This window comes from Lactuca serriola, chromosome 1 (assembly GCF_051521515.1).
Source record: "Lactuca serriola cultivar US96UC23 chromosome 1, Lser_US96UC23_V15, whole genome shotgun sequence".
In the NCBI taxonomy this organism is placed as follows: domain Eukaryota; kingdom Viridiplantae; phylum Streptophyta; class Magnoliopsida; order Asterales; family Asteraceae; genus Lactuca; species Lactuca serriola.
In genome coordinates, this window is record NC_136408.1 from 97958236 (window position 1) to 97976273 (window position 18038).

The 18038-nt window shown below is 39.2% G+C and overlaps 1 non-coding gene across 1 annotated transcript; it reads right to left on the minus strand.

Moving 5' to 3' along the window:
- Positions 1-17255: 17255 nt before the first annotated feature.
- Positions 17256-17362, minus strand: LOC145080712 (small nucleolar RNA R71). Its single transcript, XR_013695301.1, has one exon. It is a non-coding gene; the product is annotated as a small nucleolar RNA R71 (small nucleolar RNA).
- Positions 17363-18038: the final 676 nt, after the last annotated feature.

Genomic DNA, 18038 nt, shown 5'->3' on the forward strand with positions numbered 1-18038 from the left:
CCTGAAACTAAAAATAGAAACTGTAAGCACGAAGCTTAGTGAGTTCCCCCTTCATACCACATACCATACAATCATACATACTGCCGGGCAATTTTGGGGTGCCCGACCTACCCATGTCAAGCCATTCTAGGGTGCTGACCCATGTCAAGCCATTCCGGGGTGCTGACCTACCCGTGTCAGGCCATTCTGGGGTGCCTGCCTACCCTCCGGTCTATCTTACCCGGTCATGGGGACTATTTCACCCCTACTACTATCACATACTAACGTATCATAAATATGTCGTCAGGCATATCTGGGGTGTCCAACCTACTCTTCGGTCCTAGCGACCGAATCGGGGGATAATTCCCCTTATACTACCTCTATCACATAGAACTTATCATACTGGCACATAGAACTCATCAAGTAATAGAAAACCTGACAATTATCACAAATACAATCATCTCAACTATAATCAACTACTAGTGGGTCGGCCTTGGTGCCTTAGAACCACTTCTACTGAAGGGTAACTCACCTCAACGTCGTGTAGTGTCTGTACTATCCTCGGTGTGAAAATCGACTCTCCCCAAATCCTCAATCCCTACATGACAACTTTTCTAAGTTATCAACTCATACTCATAACCCTAACAAGAGTCAATCAAATCCAAGTGAAAATCAAAGTCAAATCCTTGGTTAAAGTCAACATCTAGTTGACTCGACTCGCTGAGTTTCCCGCCAACTCGTCGAGTCCCCATATCCACAAAATGCCATAATCCCATCCCTACTAGTCGAGTCTAGCAAGATTTTGACGAGTTCGCCTTCAACAACACATCGGAATATCTTCAACTGACTCGCCGAGTTCATCCTTGAACTTGCCGAGTTCATCTTCATCCATAAGAAGGTGTTCAGTCTATGACTCGCCGAGTCTGTTCATCCACTCGCCGAGTCGTATGATTTCCAAGTCCCTAATGAATGTAAACAACTAGGGAACCTTTGATCTTAACATCTGGTCCATAAACAGAAAGGATTTTGTGGAAAATACACCCCGACTCATCGAGTCCCATGAACGACTCGGCGAGTCCCTCTTTGTCCAAAACTATACAGTCGATTATAATGGGTCTTAACGCATCAAAACCATAGATTTGGCCACCTAGGGTCCATTTTATATGTAAAGCTTCAAACTTGATGTACATGCATGGGGCCTTTGGCTAAAAAAGCCATAGAATGAGGTCTATAAGATGCATGGGGTGTTTATGGCAACAAAGTTGGCACCTTTATGCCATAAAGACCCCCAATAGATCCAGATCCAAAGTGCAATTTCAAGCATACCTACACAATCCGATTTTTGCTTCTCCATACTCATAAAAAGGGCAGAAATAGCCCCAAATCAAAATCTAAGAGGTAGATGGTCAAGGTTCTAGCTTTTTACCTTGAATGAGCTGAGAATGGAGTAAAACTTCTGGATCTCCTTTCTTTTACTTGAACTTCCAAGTTTCCTTCTTCTTCTCCAACTTCAAACACACACAAAAAGGCACCAAAAGGCTCAAGAACAATCAATAAGGGTTTAGGGTTTCAATCTAGGGCTTATCTGAGTTGGGAGGGTGATGGAGGTTGGTTTGGGACGAGATAAAGTGTTTAAATAGGGTACAAACCCTAAACATTAGGGTTTTGTCCAGACAGCTCCTACTCATCGATTCGGTCTCCTAAATCATTGAGTATGTCACTTAAATCCCCGATCAAAAGTCGAGTCTACTCGACGAGTTGGGCCTCCAACTCACCGAGTCCCAGAGTAAATTGCACATTACTTGAATTTAAATACATACCAGGAACCGGGTGTCACAACAATAGTTGTGATTTTTAATAGTTGAAAACGATTTCTATAGAAAACCATCAACCGCCTCGAGTTATGACGAAACTGACCAGACATTTAGCTTGGCTCCAAACTACCAAAGAAGTTTGGATCCAAGTTGTTGAAGCAACTTGGGATGTCTGGCAGCGTGAGTTGCCCCGAGCATACCCAAAATCTAAACGTGTCTTCATAATTTACTCGAGAATGATCAAGTTTTTATACTTCATTCAAATTCCAAAGATTAATAGAGTCTAAAATTTTCATTTTTAAATCATTAATAAAACCATAGTAATCCAAATATCATATAAAAACCATGAATCGTGTATCTCAAATTATCATAACATTTGTCAAAATATATCAGAGTATAAACATCCCAGGCTAAACAAATGGTGTGTGCACTGCAATCATCCCGAGCTCTTCCCCTTGCTACCAGAAGTACCTGAAACCAAACTGAAAACTATAAGCATGAAGCTTAGTGAGTCTCCCCAAACTACCACATACCATACAACTAATGATGCTACTAGGAGTTACGGGCCCCGCCCACACTCAATGAGACGCGGGCCGCACTCACACTCAGCTATCATGAGATACGGGCCTCGCCCACACTCAGCTACCATGAGATATGGGCCCCGCCCACACTCGGCTACTATAAGATACAAACCCCACCCACACTCAGCTACTATGAGATACTGGCCCCGCCTACACTCAGCTAGTCATGAAAATACATACAAGTACCACATAGATAACAAGTATAACTAAACATATAAATATGTACCATGTTAGCTATCTATGAGATACGGGGCCCGCCCACACTCAGCTACCATGAGATATGGGCCCCGCCCACACTCAGCTACCGAACATACATACAAGTATCACGCAGGCAACAAGTATAACTAAATCTATCAATCAGTCATATATCCATTCTCAACTAAAGCTATGAGATACGGGCCCCGCCCACACTTCGCTAATTGGGAGATATGGGCCTCGCCCACACTTGGATACTAATCATACATATTCGGGTTGACCTTGGTGCCTTCGACTCGTTCTACTAGAGGAAAACTCACCCCGCACTGCTGAAGTCCTACGGATAATTCTCTGGCTGCTGGCTGACAAGTCCCAGAACCATCAATCGTCAAAACAAACCCAATTAACCATTTGGGTTTAAATGCATAACCATAAATACACACTTTCGGTAAAAGGACCATTTATTCTTGGTCCAACCATTGGCATTCTGATGGTCCAATATCTCATAATCATTAAGGCCCAAATATGACCCATCTATGTCCCAATTTTCCAAATTGGGCCCAAGCCTGTCCAATGGGTCTTATCCTAAAGCCCAATCCAAATATTCTAGTCCATATGCTTGTTCTTGGATGGCCCATCTAGAGCCCAATCACTAAAACTCAATAGGAAGGACCAACTCTAGGCCTAACCAAAATTAGGGTTTCTCACAGGAAATGACGATTAGGGTTAGGTGTTTCTTACTTAACCTATTAGGGACTTAATTCATTACGTCCATCTCTCTACTAGATAAGTCATATGATGTGATTGGGTGTAATTCCTACCTCAATTCCAATGGCCCAAAACGCGGGTCCCGATAAGTCCAATCTGACAAACCAAAAATTAGGGTTTTCTAAAACCTAATTAGGGTTTCTAATCCAATCATGTTCTACTTAATCCATTTTTTAAGTTTTTGATTAATTAATTATTAATTAAGTTGGGCACCACCCACTACCACCTCGGGCAGTGGTGGTCAATGGCGGCTCGCGCTGGCAGCCGCCACCTCACGGTGGTGGTGACAGGTTCTTCTTAATTATTCCAATCAAAATACAATATTATAATGAATTAAAAAAATGAACACACACACACACAAATATCACATACACACACCCAACTACCCTTGTGGCGGCAGGCGGTGGTTGGAGGTAGCAGCCACCACCTCACGGTGGTAGTGACGAACTTTTTCTCGATTTTCCGGCCAAACGAAACCACATAAAACACACACATTCCTAATTTGCAAAAGGCACCCCAACCATCCACTTGGTGGCGTTTGGCGACGACAGCAACACTACTAGCAGCGACAGCAACGACACAACAGATGTTTGCAATGACAGCCACCACCTTACAGTGGTGGCAATGGTTTCTATTGATCTTCAGCCCAACAACACGTCAACACATGTGAGACACGATGCAAAACAGCAGCCCTCAGCCACCGACTTGGCGGTTGGCAGCGCTGGAATGAGCTAAGGTGACGACCAAAAGCCATTGTCGGCGGCAACGACGGGCCTGACGTCGAACCTATAAGGAGAAATGAAGAATGAGATCTTGTTGGCATTTCGAGAGCCTTCTGGTCGCTCATGGCCCGTGCGACGACATACCTAGCTCCAATTTCCGGTCTTCAGCGGCACCTCCGGTTACACACAGCGTCATTGGCAACAGGCGCTATTGGGTGGAGTCCGACGGTGAGGTTGTAGGTGGCGACTGGAGGGTCACGTGCGATGGCGCTTCTGGTGGTTCTACAGTTCCAACAATGAAGACAACTTCCCCAACCGGTGTTCATTCGACCGGTCACGGTGGTTCTTCCCCAACTATGCACAACGTCCAACGACAGAAGTGATGGTGGCGACGGTCGGAAGGAGTGGGAGGTGAAGGTGGCGGCTAATGTCTCTTTTAGGGTTAGGGTTTCGGGAGGGTGGTGCTTATATACCCGGTATCAAGAAACTTTACCCCTTAACGATAATAATGGTCCCTCCCCCATAAAAATCTTTCCAAAAGAAGTCCATAATTTACCATTTAACCCCACCTTTTGAAATCCCTTACAAATCAAGTCCGAAATTTTACCAAGCAACCCCTCCCTCTACAAAACCTTTTCAACTTAGGTCCAGAATTTACTCTTTAGCCTCTGCTTCCATAAATCCTTTCATATTAAGTCCCATACTTACCAAACACCTTGCTATATAATTATTGATTTTAGGGCTACTATTCATTCATTAATTTGTTTGTTTATTTACACTGGCTGTTGACCAATCAATGAAACCATCGTTAGGGGCTCTGTCATGTGGACCTTACAAGGGGCATTGCCCTTTGACATCGTATTTTGTCTTGTTTGGATCAAACCAGTTGAATATACAAGTGTGAACCACAATCCATTTAACTAAACATACATATTAGTAGTCATGGATAGATCTTGGGTCAGTCTCGGAATCGAAATGGTCCGACCTTTTTTGGACCGGTTTCAGGCGATCTATTTCGATCCAGACTTTGCCAGACCCGTCTTTTTTCAGTCAAATATTTTTTTGGTTCGGTCTTTTTCGGATCGATCTTTCTTTAGTATGGTTTATTGGGATGGTCTCAGACTTTTTTGATACAATCTCGTGTTCTTTATGTGCGCCTTTTTCAGTACAAATTTTCATTTTTTTTGGTTTTTGGATTTCGATTTTGTGTTTTTCTGTTAAAATGTGTGATTAACACCCAAATAATACATTAAGAATTTAAGATTTACCAAAAGTTATACATCAAATTTAATAAAAGAAAGAAAGTAAGAAGTTGGGTAACGTATGATTAACATAAAAATGATAAGTATATAAACTTTGGATTTCAATATTTTTTAGACAAGTCTCGGGTCGGTCTTGAGTCGATATCAGAACGGTTCGGTGTTTTTTGAGACTAGTCTTGGAATGGTGTTGTCTTTTGCCACACTAGTCTCGGTCGGTCTTTTTCGTTTTGGTTTTGTTGTATCCCATTTTGGTCTCAGTCTTCTTTTAGGATCGCTTTGTGACCTGTTGTAACAACTCAAAATTTTAAACCTAGCAAAGTCCAAACCCTAATCTAGCACAAGTGAATCTACATTGCACTCCTTGTTGCATTATAGCCTCTATAACCATTAGGGCTTATTTATAAATTAGTAACTAAGCATGGTTTGAAACTTAAGTAATTTATGTTAGTATAAGCTAATATAAATCAAAGGATAAAGGGGTTAAAACATAAATATACTCCATCAATAAGAGAATTCGTTCCATACTTCAAAGAATCAGATAGAATTCGGTCAAGGAAATGAATTAAAACAAGAAATCGGTTTTATGAATCTATCCTAAATGTGTTTTCGGTCACCACATTCAAACCAAGGGAGAATTCGGTCTTGTTATGACCGAATTCACATGATTTTGGCCCATTAAATACTGAACACACAAGGGCCCAAACCCATTAAGACCGAATTCCCAATGCTATTTATATGTGTTCGGCCGAATTCAACTTCATTTCCCATTTATTCACACTGAATTCTTCCCAATTTTTCTCTCAAAACTCATAAGTTTTTGCCAAGAAGATCTTCAAATCTTCATAAATCCACCAAGAACATTCATTCATACCTTCAAATCTTCAAGCAACCCACCGAAATCACCAAGCCTTGAGCGAATTCACCTATTGCTCACCGAAAACTATATTAGTTCACCGAACATGCACTTTCAACATTTCCCAGTTCATTTCCAATTTAATTGTAAGTCCTCTTTATATAATTAAATTATTATTTAACCTTAATATTTAAATTAATATCTTATTAATTTAAATACGACGTCGAATATAATTATTTTAGGATAACGTTATTCGCACGTATGCTAGCCCGAGGATCGTCACTACTGTTTCACTACCGATACCCTATCGAAACACGAATACGCACTAGAGGTGAGTTCATAGCCTTACATTTTCAATATTTTTCAATGTTTTTAGGGAGGGGCGGGGGGAATACAAGTAAAACACAAAGTAATTTGTGTGTTAACATTCAAAAGATTTCAAACTGTTTTAAAGCACATCAAGTCGTTTTCAACGGATTAAAACTATATTAAAAAGTATTACAAACTACTTCAAATGTTCTATACTTTTCTTTCAAAGTGCATGTTATATGTATATGCCTTATACATATATAAATACCATTTTATTTAAATAAAGATTTAACCCTTTTGTAACATGTCGAGCAAAAAGGTACCTTTATTATCGTTTTATCGAGTTATACAAACTGTTTAGTTACAAGGACTTTCAATGCATACAAAATGTACATTTAAACTATAATAGGTATAGTTTATGGAACACTACTCTAGATCACTACTACAAGGATACACTACTGAAATAACTATTTAAGTATAATTATTTTATATTACTAAGTGCATTACTACAGGATAATGCAAAATGATATTCCACGATCAATACAATTGGCTGAATCCCGTGAAATCATTTCATAGAAGTTCATTGAGATCTTCTTTTTATAAAGCACGATTTTTAATACAAGAGAACACTATAACACTACACGTAGAACCATTTAATACATGGTTGTGAGACACTACTTCGGGTACCCGCCAGGGTATAGGTTCAAGTCCTATAAATTATAACCAGAGATCCCGGATGGAGAGCGTGAAAATTATGTATAGATCTATACAGGGCTGATAATCCCACATCTAAACTGCTAGCTACAGTTAGGCAAGCATGACTGGGGGTGACAAATGTCATAAATACCGACGCCTGAAGAACATTGTAGAGGCCACTAGGTCATATTAGTACGGTTATATGAAACTCACAATAGTATAAAGAAGGTTTACGGGATTAACACTACTTTAAAGATTTTATGTTAATATTAAATCTTCCCTACACCACTTTCCTAGTACAATACACTTACATTTTGGGAAAAGGATTTCATAAAAACGTTTTGATAATTTAACAAACTACAGTACACTATTTTACACTACTTTTGGTGGATTCCATGCACTACTACAGACACTACAGACATTACTACACTATAAACACTACACTACGTGTTTAGTAACAAGAGCATACATTCAAAATGGAACCATAATGCAAATTATATGATCCCTTAGTTATACATCAAGGTGACATATATATATATATATATATATATATATATATATATATATAGGACCCGGTAAGTAGTAGAGTGGGTGATTTCCGCTTTACTTCCTGTTCCTTGTTTGGTTGTGGGCTTAGAGCAGATTCACACAGTCTACTACTTATTCGATCTTGGTTATATATAACTTGTATATACTAAATAACCATAGGAGGAAACAGGTATGGGTTAGGTTACTAAATATAAGTACAACAAGAGTTACTAAATACAAGAACAACATACTATTTTCTAGTACAAATCATACTTTTCCGAAAGAACGTTTAACTAGGTGTCTACATATAATTGGATTGCATACAAACATGACTGTAATTCAATACTTTTACATAAGTGAGTCAACAAAATTTTCATTTCTTTACATCAAAAGATGTAGGATTTTCTGGAGGAACAACCGAAGGTTTTCAAGGAACAAAGAACATACTTTCTAAATACAAATGCTTATGAACTCACTAAATTTAATGTTGACACTTTTTCAAACCACTTGTATTCTCATGTCACTAGTAAACAGGTATACATACAGGGTTCCAGATGGGAGAGCATTGTAGCTTCAAGTCTTGTTTCGCTAATTACTTTTGGAGTCAATCATATGTGATTCACATACAATGTAAACACTATATTATCAATACAATGGTTGTTGTTGCTTTGATTACTATTATTCATTTGTTGTGATACTATACATGACGTCCTCCACCCCCGAACGTTTCCGCCGTCTCGGTTTGGGGGTGTGACAAATTGGTATCAGAGCATTGTTTATAGTGAGCTAAGTATATCAACCTCTAAAAGATATATAACTATAAATACAATAGGGGCGAAGTGCTCTGACTAAAACTATACTTTTAAAATATAATTATTCTTATATAAGTATACATACATGCATACATACTAGAACAAGTATCACAAGAAGTACAATACACAAGTATTTAGGAAGTTGAACTGCACGAGTAGGTCTAGAGATATATAATCAATTCTTGAGAGAATATAGCCTAATCAACTATATTTAACCGAGAGGTGATTAGCATATACCTAGGAATGGTCATGGTGTTGCAACAAGCCTAAAACTTACCAACCCCATATACAAAGGATGTCCATAACAAAACATAAAGTAAAATACTATTGGAGTATTTTAGGATACTATAAGATAACAACAAGTCTAAAAGCATACCAAGTTCATATACCAGGAAGCTCTAAAATCAAGCATACAAATAAAATACTATAGGAGTATTTTAGGCACTATAAATAACTTATGTGAAAATCTAAAAGACCCTTATTGGTAGGTCTATAATTGCGGAGTGTATGTTTCCAGGGTTGGATATAGTTGAGATCTTATAGACTTAGAATTTGTGACCTATACTCTACTTCCAATTTATTGTTTGGTTGTGGTTTAGAGTAGGGTCACTTATTCGAAGGTCTATTTAATCTCACGTTGTATACAACTTGTATATACTGCAAGATTATAGAATGACTCGGTAAGGATCACCCCATAAAATAAAATTCGTTTTATTTAAATCTCATAGATTCTTTAGACACTTCCATTCTCGCACGAATAATATAGATAGATATAGCCACTCCACTACGACAGTCAACAGAGGAGTCGAGGAGGAACAAGAAGAGGTTCATGAAGAGAATTCTGAGAAAGGATTAGCCGAAGATAGAGGCACCAAAATAATCACTACTGAACCATACCCTAGCGAGAACAAACATAAGAGACTTGCTCATACATTCGAGGTCTGACTCTCCATTCTAAAGTAATGGGGATCAGTGTCAAGACCCAAAGCAGAATGGAGCATAGATTCAACACTCCTACGGAGGACAAGAACGCCATAGGAATGGCCAGAGACAACAAATTCCTACAGTTGAATCTAGGATAATCGTGTCAGGAACATAGAATAGAGAAAACCTCTCACTAGACATGCGAAGAGGCCGACCACTATATACGTCACACTAATAATTAATAAACTAATACAACCTAGTGAGTTAGTGATTGCACTGCTCACATTATGTGTTAGGTTTATCCTGTCTTTGGTGACAATTAGTAACAGTTATTTAATTCACATAAATTCATTTGAGGGTAGCCACCAGGCCCACTACTAATTTATAAGTCTATTTTACATAGACTTTTGTTATGAATTGTTTTAAGAACACTATAAAAGTTGGAACATGATACACTCGAAACTAAGAGAACTTAGCTAGATAACTCTCGACTTATAGCCACTACTAAAGAATTATTACCGTCTCATTTTGTAAACCTCATGGTTGAAAGATACATTCTCGTAGACCTATAGGGTGCGATCATACCAACACTAATGCACCGGATCTCATCAGAACTCCCCAGCTAAGCGTGCTTGGGCGAGAGTAGTTCTAGGATGGGCAAACTTAACACTCATACAAAACCTACTTCTACCCACTACCATAACTCCATCTTAGGAATGTTTAGCAGAAACATTGAGAATAGCTCAGCAAAAACGTGAAATTTATATATGTGTATATAAATTGTAAGAATGCAACTGACAATGATCATCGTTACTCACGAGATCGTTTCTCTCCATGTAACATAATCATGTCTTCACAAAGAGGTAATCAGCCAACCGACGAGACATCAATTCTGCAGATAGACTCTGCTACTTTTCAAGTTGTGGTCACAGCAGCTGTAACAGCCGTCATGGCACAACTCAATGCTAACAACGTAAGTGGAAGCGCAAGCGATGCCTAAAATACTAATCGAGATAACAATCAAGGACACCAGAGAGTGTCTACTGACAAAGACACCTCGGACCACAAACCTCAGAGCAAGAAATGAAAGTTTTGGAAAAAAGGAGCGCAACGTATCTCAAAGACTTGCTAAGAGGAAACAGCCCGTGGCTCCTCCTGCAGTCACAACATCTACCACGACATCCGCCACAACATCTACCGCTCCAGCACCAACCAGTCGATATGCTTGGAAACTCCCGAAGTGCGACAAGTGCAATTTCCATCAAAAGGGAGTATGTTGGGTGATACATTGCAAGAATTGCAAAAAGAAGGGGCACATTGCCCATTTCTGTAGGAATCCGGCCCGACACATCACCTCGTACACCAATGCCAATGTGAGCTCAGTATGCCACCTATGCGGTGAAACGGGGCACTTCAAGAGGGACTATCCAACTAAGAGGAACGATGGAGGGGCAGGAGGAGTTTGACAACCAAACCAGTAGAAGCAGCGAGGAACCTTACTAGGACTTTTAGGAGTGTTTCAAAAACAAGAATATTTAAGTATCATAGGTTGTGTGGTACGTGGTATGTTTGCTAAAACTTTTGTCAATTAAAAAGTAGTTAAAATACTCTCTCGTTCGATCAAATCACAACACTCATATAAAAACATATACTTAGGATCCTTGCAGGTGAGCTATGATTACTTAGCGTATACATCAGAGTTATGTATAATTAAGATATTGCAGGCTTAGAGTGAGTGATTCCGCCTTATCTCCTATTCCTTGTCTAGTTGTGGATTTAGGGCAGAGTCACTCAGCCAACGGTCTTATCAATCTTAATTACACATGACTTGTATACACCAAGCGGTCATAGAGAGACCTAACATGAATCATAATATGAAGTATTATCACTAGTTATCAGAACACTCTTACTGCTAGTACTCGCTTGTTGCGGTACGAATCATTTGCAGTAATAATAACACTGATCAAAACAGAATGCACTATCGAGTACACACGGGATGCACTATCGCTCTAACAGATGTTTCTTTCAAATCAACTTAACACATGTTTCACTAAGAAGTTTCAACGTTGTCATTCGTGGTCATCGTCATATCGATTCCATGTGCTACCAAAGAAACCCTCGTCTTGACAGCTAACTAACGGAACCAACCGTCACTCAGAACGACAAACCCTACTTAGACCTCAGAATCATTTCTCGTTACGAAACTCCGAAGTACTCATCCAAGGAGTATTATATTTTTCAAAACCTATCTGAAGTATTCCCAGCAAAATTTTCGGGAATACCACTCTTGCAGCAAGTCAAGTTCAAGCGCAGTGGCTAGAGACGAATACGGTTAACCTATCACTACTAAGTGTATACGCAAGGGTGGTATATAATTTAGATTCTACGGACTTAGGATGTGTGTTTCCGCCCTATCTCTTGTTCCTTGTATGGTTGTGGACATGGGGCAGAGTCACCCATCCGACCGTCTTATAAATAATAATTATATACAACTTGTATACACGAGGTGATGATAGCTGAACCAGGTATGAGTCTTACCATGAACTTCAGGACAAAAGCTGCCCAGATCTATAAGTGGACATCCTACCAATTGGATGAACATAGACAAGTAAGCTAAACCCACCCACTCTCCACTGATCAGAACAACAGACCCAACAGTGAAGATCCGTTGGAACGCCAAGCGAGGCTTTGAACTAACTGGAGAACGATGATTTCAGAGGGAAACGAAGTACCCACTCATTTCCTAGTTCCGAGTTACCACTCAAAATTCGAATTTTGGGACGAAATTCCCTCTAACGGTGGGATGATGTCATAACTTGAAATTTTAAACCTAGCAAAGTCCAAACCCTAATGTAACACCGTAAAATTTGAACAATTTTTCACTTTTGAAAAACCATAAAATATCATTCACAATCATTTTAAAAACATTGTATCAACATTGTATCAGTACAAAACCCCAAGATCATAATATATAAACTCCAATGTGCGTGTGTACGAATCATGTCGGCACCTTCCCGCGCTCATCACTGGTACCTGAAACACATAACACAACAACTGTAAACATAAATGCTTAGTGAGTTCCCCAAAATACCGCATACAACACATACGCCACTCAAGGCTATAATACAACCCTCCGGTCGATGTGTCTCAGCGAGACCCTCCAGTCCCGTAGCTCGTTGGACCCTCTGGTCCGATCATAGCTCGTTGGGCCCTCCGGCCCGGTCTGTATCGTTGGACCCTTCGGTCTGGTCTATAATCATCATACAACATACATATATCACATAGCACATAATCTCATACATAACACATAAGACCCTCTGGTCCACACATAATATCACTCTAGGTAATGTATAGTGAGAAGACTCACCTTAGGTGTCTCGATAAGTCTCTGACTCGGTAGAAATGTGATCTAGCCTCCGCCTAATCACACAAAGTAAATACTCTCATAAATACCACTATACTCAACCCTAAAAGTCAACAAAAGTCAACGGTCAAACTTTGACCCGACTCGTCGAGTGCACTTGGGCGACTCAACGAGTCTACACGTGTCCACTGACTCTCTTAGTCCCTCTCTTGGCACGTCGAGTACTTCCCCTGAATTGACGAGTCACACCTGGCATGAATCGTGGGGCCACCCCAACTCAACTCGTCGAGTCTCAAGAACAACTCGGCGAGTTCTGTCTTGAACTCCAGTCCCCCTAACTCTCCCTGACTCACCGAGTTATTCCCCAACTTGGCAAGTCCACTCACTGAGTGATTTATGGGAAACCCTCATCCTACCCGCTGAGTCTGTTCTTCGGACTCGGCGAGTTCATGCCATGCACAAACTCTATAGGCCTCCTGAGGTCAGATCTGCTCCATACATTCATAGATCTGGCCTTCCCAAGCATGATAATCACGTAAAGTTCAGACCTTGACACTTATATAACATCTAAATGGTCTAACTTGGTGATTTAGCCCCAAAAATGACATCCCAAGCTCATGGCTCCCAAAATGACTCATAAAGCTCCAAGGGTTAAGGTCTCTGGACCTCTTTGGGTCCAGATCCAAAACATAGACTCAAGAAGGGACCAAATGCTCCACTTATCCAACCTCTAAAAGGGTTAGAAAACCCTAACACTAAGAATCAACACCAAAACTGAAGAAGGTCCGAGCAAAATACCTCAATATGATCTCTATGAACTTAAAAATCACCAAAATCGCACCTCCTTCAGCCTCCTCTTGCCTTGGTCACCTCCTTCTTGCAAAAACACCACCAAAAGGATCAAGAATGGCCTCTCCTTCCTCACAAACGCTCTAGATCTCTTAGGGTTTCTCTCTGGGGTTTGGTGGCCGCAAATGACGGCCCTAAGAGCCTTTAAATAGGTCTCAAACCCTGAAAATTAGGGTTTCATTAAACAGCATGGACTCGCCGAGTCCACTCATGAACTCGCCGAGCCTAGCTGTGAACTCGGATACGAATCCGCGACCATACTCGGCGAGTTTAAACACCAACTTGCCGAGTCTCCTCACAACTTCCAAAAATAAAAGAATAAAATATTATACCTGGAACTCCGGATGGTACACCTAATCTAGCACAAGTGAATCTACATTGCACTCCTTGTTGCATTGTAGCATCTATAACCATTAGGGATTATTTATAAATTAGTAACTAAGCATGGTTTGAAACTTAAGTAATTTATGTCAGTATAGGCTAATATAAATAAAAGGATAAAGGGGTTAAAACATAAATATACTCCATAAATAAGAGAATTCGCTCCATACTTCAAAGAATCAGATAGAATTCGGTCAAGGAAATGAATTAAAACAAGAAATCGGTTTTATGAATCTATCCTAAATGTGTTTTCGGTCACCACATTCAAACCAAGGGAGAATTCGGTCTTGTTATGACCGAATTCACATGATTTTGGCCCATTAAATACCGAACACACAAGGGACCAAACCCATTAAGACCGAATTCCTAATGCTATCTATATGTGTTTAGCCGAATTCAACTTCATTTCCCAGTTATTCACACTGAATTTTTGCCAATTTTTCTCTCAAAACTCATAAGTTTTTGCCGAGAAGATCTTCAAATATTCATAAATCCACCAAGAAAATTCATTCATACCTTCAAATCTTCAAGCATCCCACCGAAATCACCAAGCCTTGAGCGAATTCACCCATTGCTCACAGAAAACTTTATTTGTTCACTAAACATGCACTTTCAACATTTCCCAATTCATTTGCAATTTAATTGTAAGTACTCTTTATGTAATTAAATTATTATGTAACCTTAATATTTAAATTAATATCTTATTAAATTAAATATGATGTCGAATATAATTATTTTAGGATAACTTTATTCGCACGTACGCTAGCCCGATGATCATCACTACTGTTTCACTACCGCTACGCTATCCAAACACGAATATGCACTAGAGGTGAGTTCATACTGATATGTGCATATTTAGTCATATATTTTGTATAGAATATTAATATTTTTTTGGCTAATTTATTGCAATTATGGAACAAAAGATGCTTAATTACGTTTAAATTATATTTTCAGTTCAAAAGAAGTGCTCGGAAGCAAAAGGAAGCAGGAGCAGCTATCAGGAGCTTGGGAATCAAAGAAAGAAGAAAAGAGCCAAAAACCAAGAAGGACTCGGCGAGTTGACCCTTGACTCGACGAGTTCTCACGAACATTCTCGAAGCAGAAGAGTCCTTTCCTTGCCGTACACGAAGATTTAATGAGAGACTCGACGAGTCAGTCCCTAGACTCGATGAGTCGCCTCTAATCTATAAAAAGGGTCTTTCAGATCGATACGGGAACTTTTGGAGGAAACCCTTGGAGAAAAGCTGCGATTAGAAGACCTGCTAAGGTGCTGGAAGTCAGAGAATCAACCCTAGATCCAATTTTGAGAAGAATCAAGGCAAATTAAAGTCCATTCTTACTTATTCTTTAAGTTGAACTATGTTTGAGCTACTTGATTTCGTTTTTGATCTTAGTTTTACTGTAATCATGAGCTAAAACTATTATCTTCTGTTTAGGATAGATGACTTTATGATTATGGTATGATTTTATGGTTGGATTAATTTAATCTGGTGAATATGTTTTGTTAAGCTTGTTAAAGAACCTTATGTGTTAATTATAAATCTTCTTCTGTTAATTAACCAGTATATTAAGTTGCACGACCATCTCTTAATTACTAATCTCATATAATTTATACGAAAATATTGTTATATGCCTAGGAATAGCGAACGTGAAACTAGGGTTAATAGAGAATAGGTAAGTTAATGTGTGAGCTTGTGTGACGAACCATCAGCAAAAGGTTAATTGAACTACCAATTTAATTAACCACTACAAGTCTTATTTAACCCGAATCAATAAACAAGAAAACCTGTTAATTTAACCAACTGACCATTGTTTGAATTGATTTGTTTTCTAAGGATTAGTAATAGCGAATGTGAACCTAATCACACTAATCGGTAGCCATTGAAAAGTTAATCCATTGCACTTGCCATAAAATCAACCATAAGAATAAAGGATTCAACCGTAAACAGAAGCCTTCTTTATTATTGAATTTAGTTTATATTTGCTTGCTTAGTAGGTAGTTTAAGTTTTAGTTAATTGTTTAAGTTTCTAGTCTTGCAAAACTAGAGAAAACTCTTCCTTTTATTATTTGTTTTTTAGATAATTCTAGTAGTTAGTTTAATTTGACGTTCCCTGTGTTCGATACCCTGCTTGCTTAACTATACCACCAATTGATAGGTACACTGCCTTTTGTGTGTTCAATTTATATTTAAAAATTAGGACTAAAACTAGTTGGTTTTACACACATCAAGTTTTTGGCGCCGTTGCTGGGGAACGGTTCTAAAATTTAATTTGATTACTAGTGTTATCGATCCTTTGTGTGAGATCTTTCTTGCACAAAGTTATTGTTTTAAGTAAATTCAGTATTAGGATCAATTTTAAGTTTTAGCTTTTAGGAATTTCTGTTTAATTTTTTTTTTCTATTTAAGCAGTGAACTCGTCGAGTCCCTACGAACAGACTCAACGAGTCCGTCGCTGAAACAGTAATTTTGTTTTTATTTTATTTTTGTTTTTTTACGCGTTTTTCTTGTTTTGGTTGCAGGTATTACATGACCCAAGGATCCAACACACCTTTGGTTCCTCCATTTGAAGATCCGGAATCCACTCTTAGGAAAAACAAGGACAAAGTACTTGAAGACACTAACCCGCCAAAGAAATCACCGTTCAAGGACCTCAAACCAGTCTTTGGGAAGAACAAGAACAAGCAAGAAGGTGAGTCTAGCAGCCAAAAGATTGAAGGAAGTAACCTTGGAAATCTTGGAGACGATACATTCCACAAAGAAGTCGAATTTGAGTACGATTATGAATCCAAATCCGAAGAAGAAAACAACTTTGAAGGTGAACCAATAACACCATGGCTAACATCAATGAAGTTTCCATGGGTGAATAGGAAGAAGAGGATATGTGACGATACCGGACCGGGACTCGTACAACCCATCATTCCCGCGACTGCCATTTTCAAACGAAAAGGCCACATACTTGCTCAACTTAAGGAAATCCCCTTGTACGAGAAAGATCACGAAGTTGCTTACAAACATTTGGACGACGTCAACGATGTAGTCGACTACTTCAATGTTCCAAATGTGCCTCGCGAAACAGTTTTGCTTTGTATGCTTCCAGTCACATTCAAGGGTGCTGCACAGGATTGGCTGAAATCACTCCCTCCAGGATCCATCACTACATGGGCTAAAATGAAGGAAGAATTCATTGATCAATTTTGCCCTCCCTCAAAAATAGCCAAGTTGAAGAAAGCCATAGCAAACTTTGAGCAACAAGCTGAAGAGTCCTTATACGAGGCGTGGGAGAGATATAAAGGTTTACTAAGGAATTGCCCACATCATGATCTTAATAGCCAACAAGAAGTCTCCATTTTCGATGATGGAGTGAATGTGACCACAAGGCAACTCCTTGATTCACAAGGACCTCTTACAAAGAAGCCATGCCCGGTAATCAAAGAACTAATTGAAGAATTCTCTAAACACTCTAAAGAGTATCATAACCCAAGGAATGACTTAACTCAAGGGGCGGTGAACTCAATTAATGATAGCATGGTAGTAATGATGGCTAAACTAGAGAGTTTGGATCGAAGAATGACTAAGATGGACCAATCCATCCACGCTATCCGGGTGGGATGTGAGAATTGTAATGGGCCCCACCTTACTAGAGACTGTGATTTGGACAAGAACGGAAATAGGAAAGCACAAGTGTGCTATTCAAGTGGTGATAGGTACGATGACAATTGGCAAAAACCCAAGAAGGAATGGCTCCCGTATGATGAGTACAAAAAGGCAAAGGAGGAAAAATATAAGCAAAAAGAAAGGGGATGACTTTTATCAAAAAGAGGAACCGGTGCTAAAGAAGAAATCTGATTTGGAAGATATGTTCCCAAGATTTGTAGCCGCATCCGAGAAAAGACATAATGATATCAAGATATGTTCACAAGATTTGTAGCCGCATCCGAGAAAATACATAATGATATCAATGTTGCAATAAAAGAACAATGAAATATGTTAAGGGAGCAA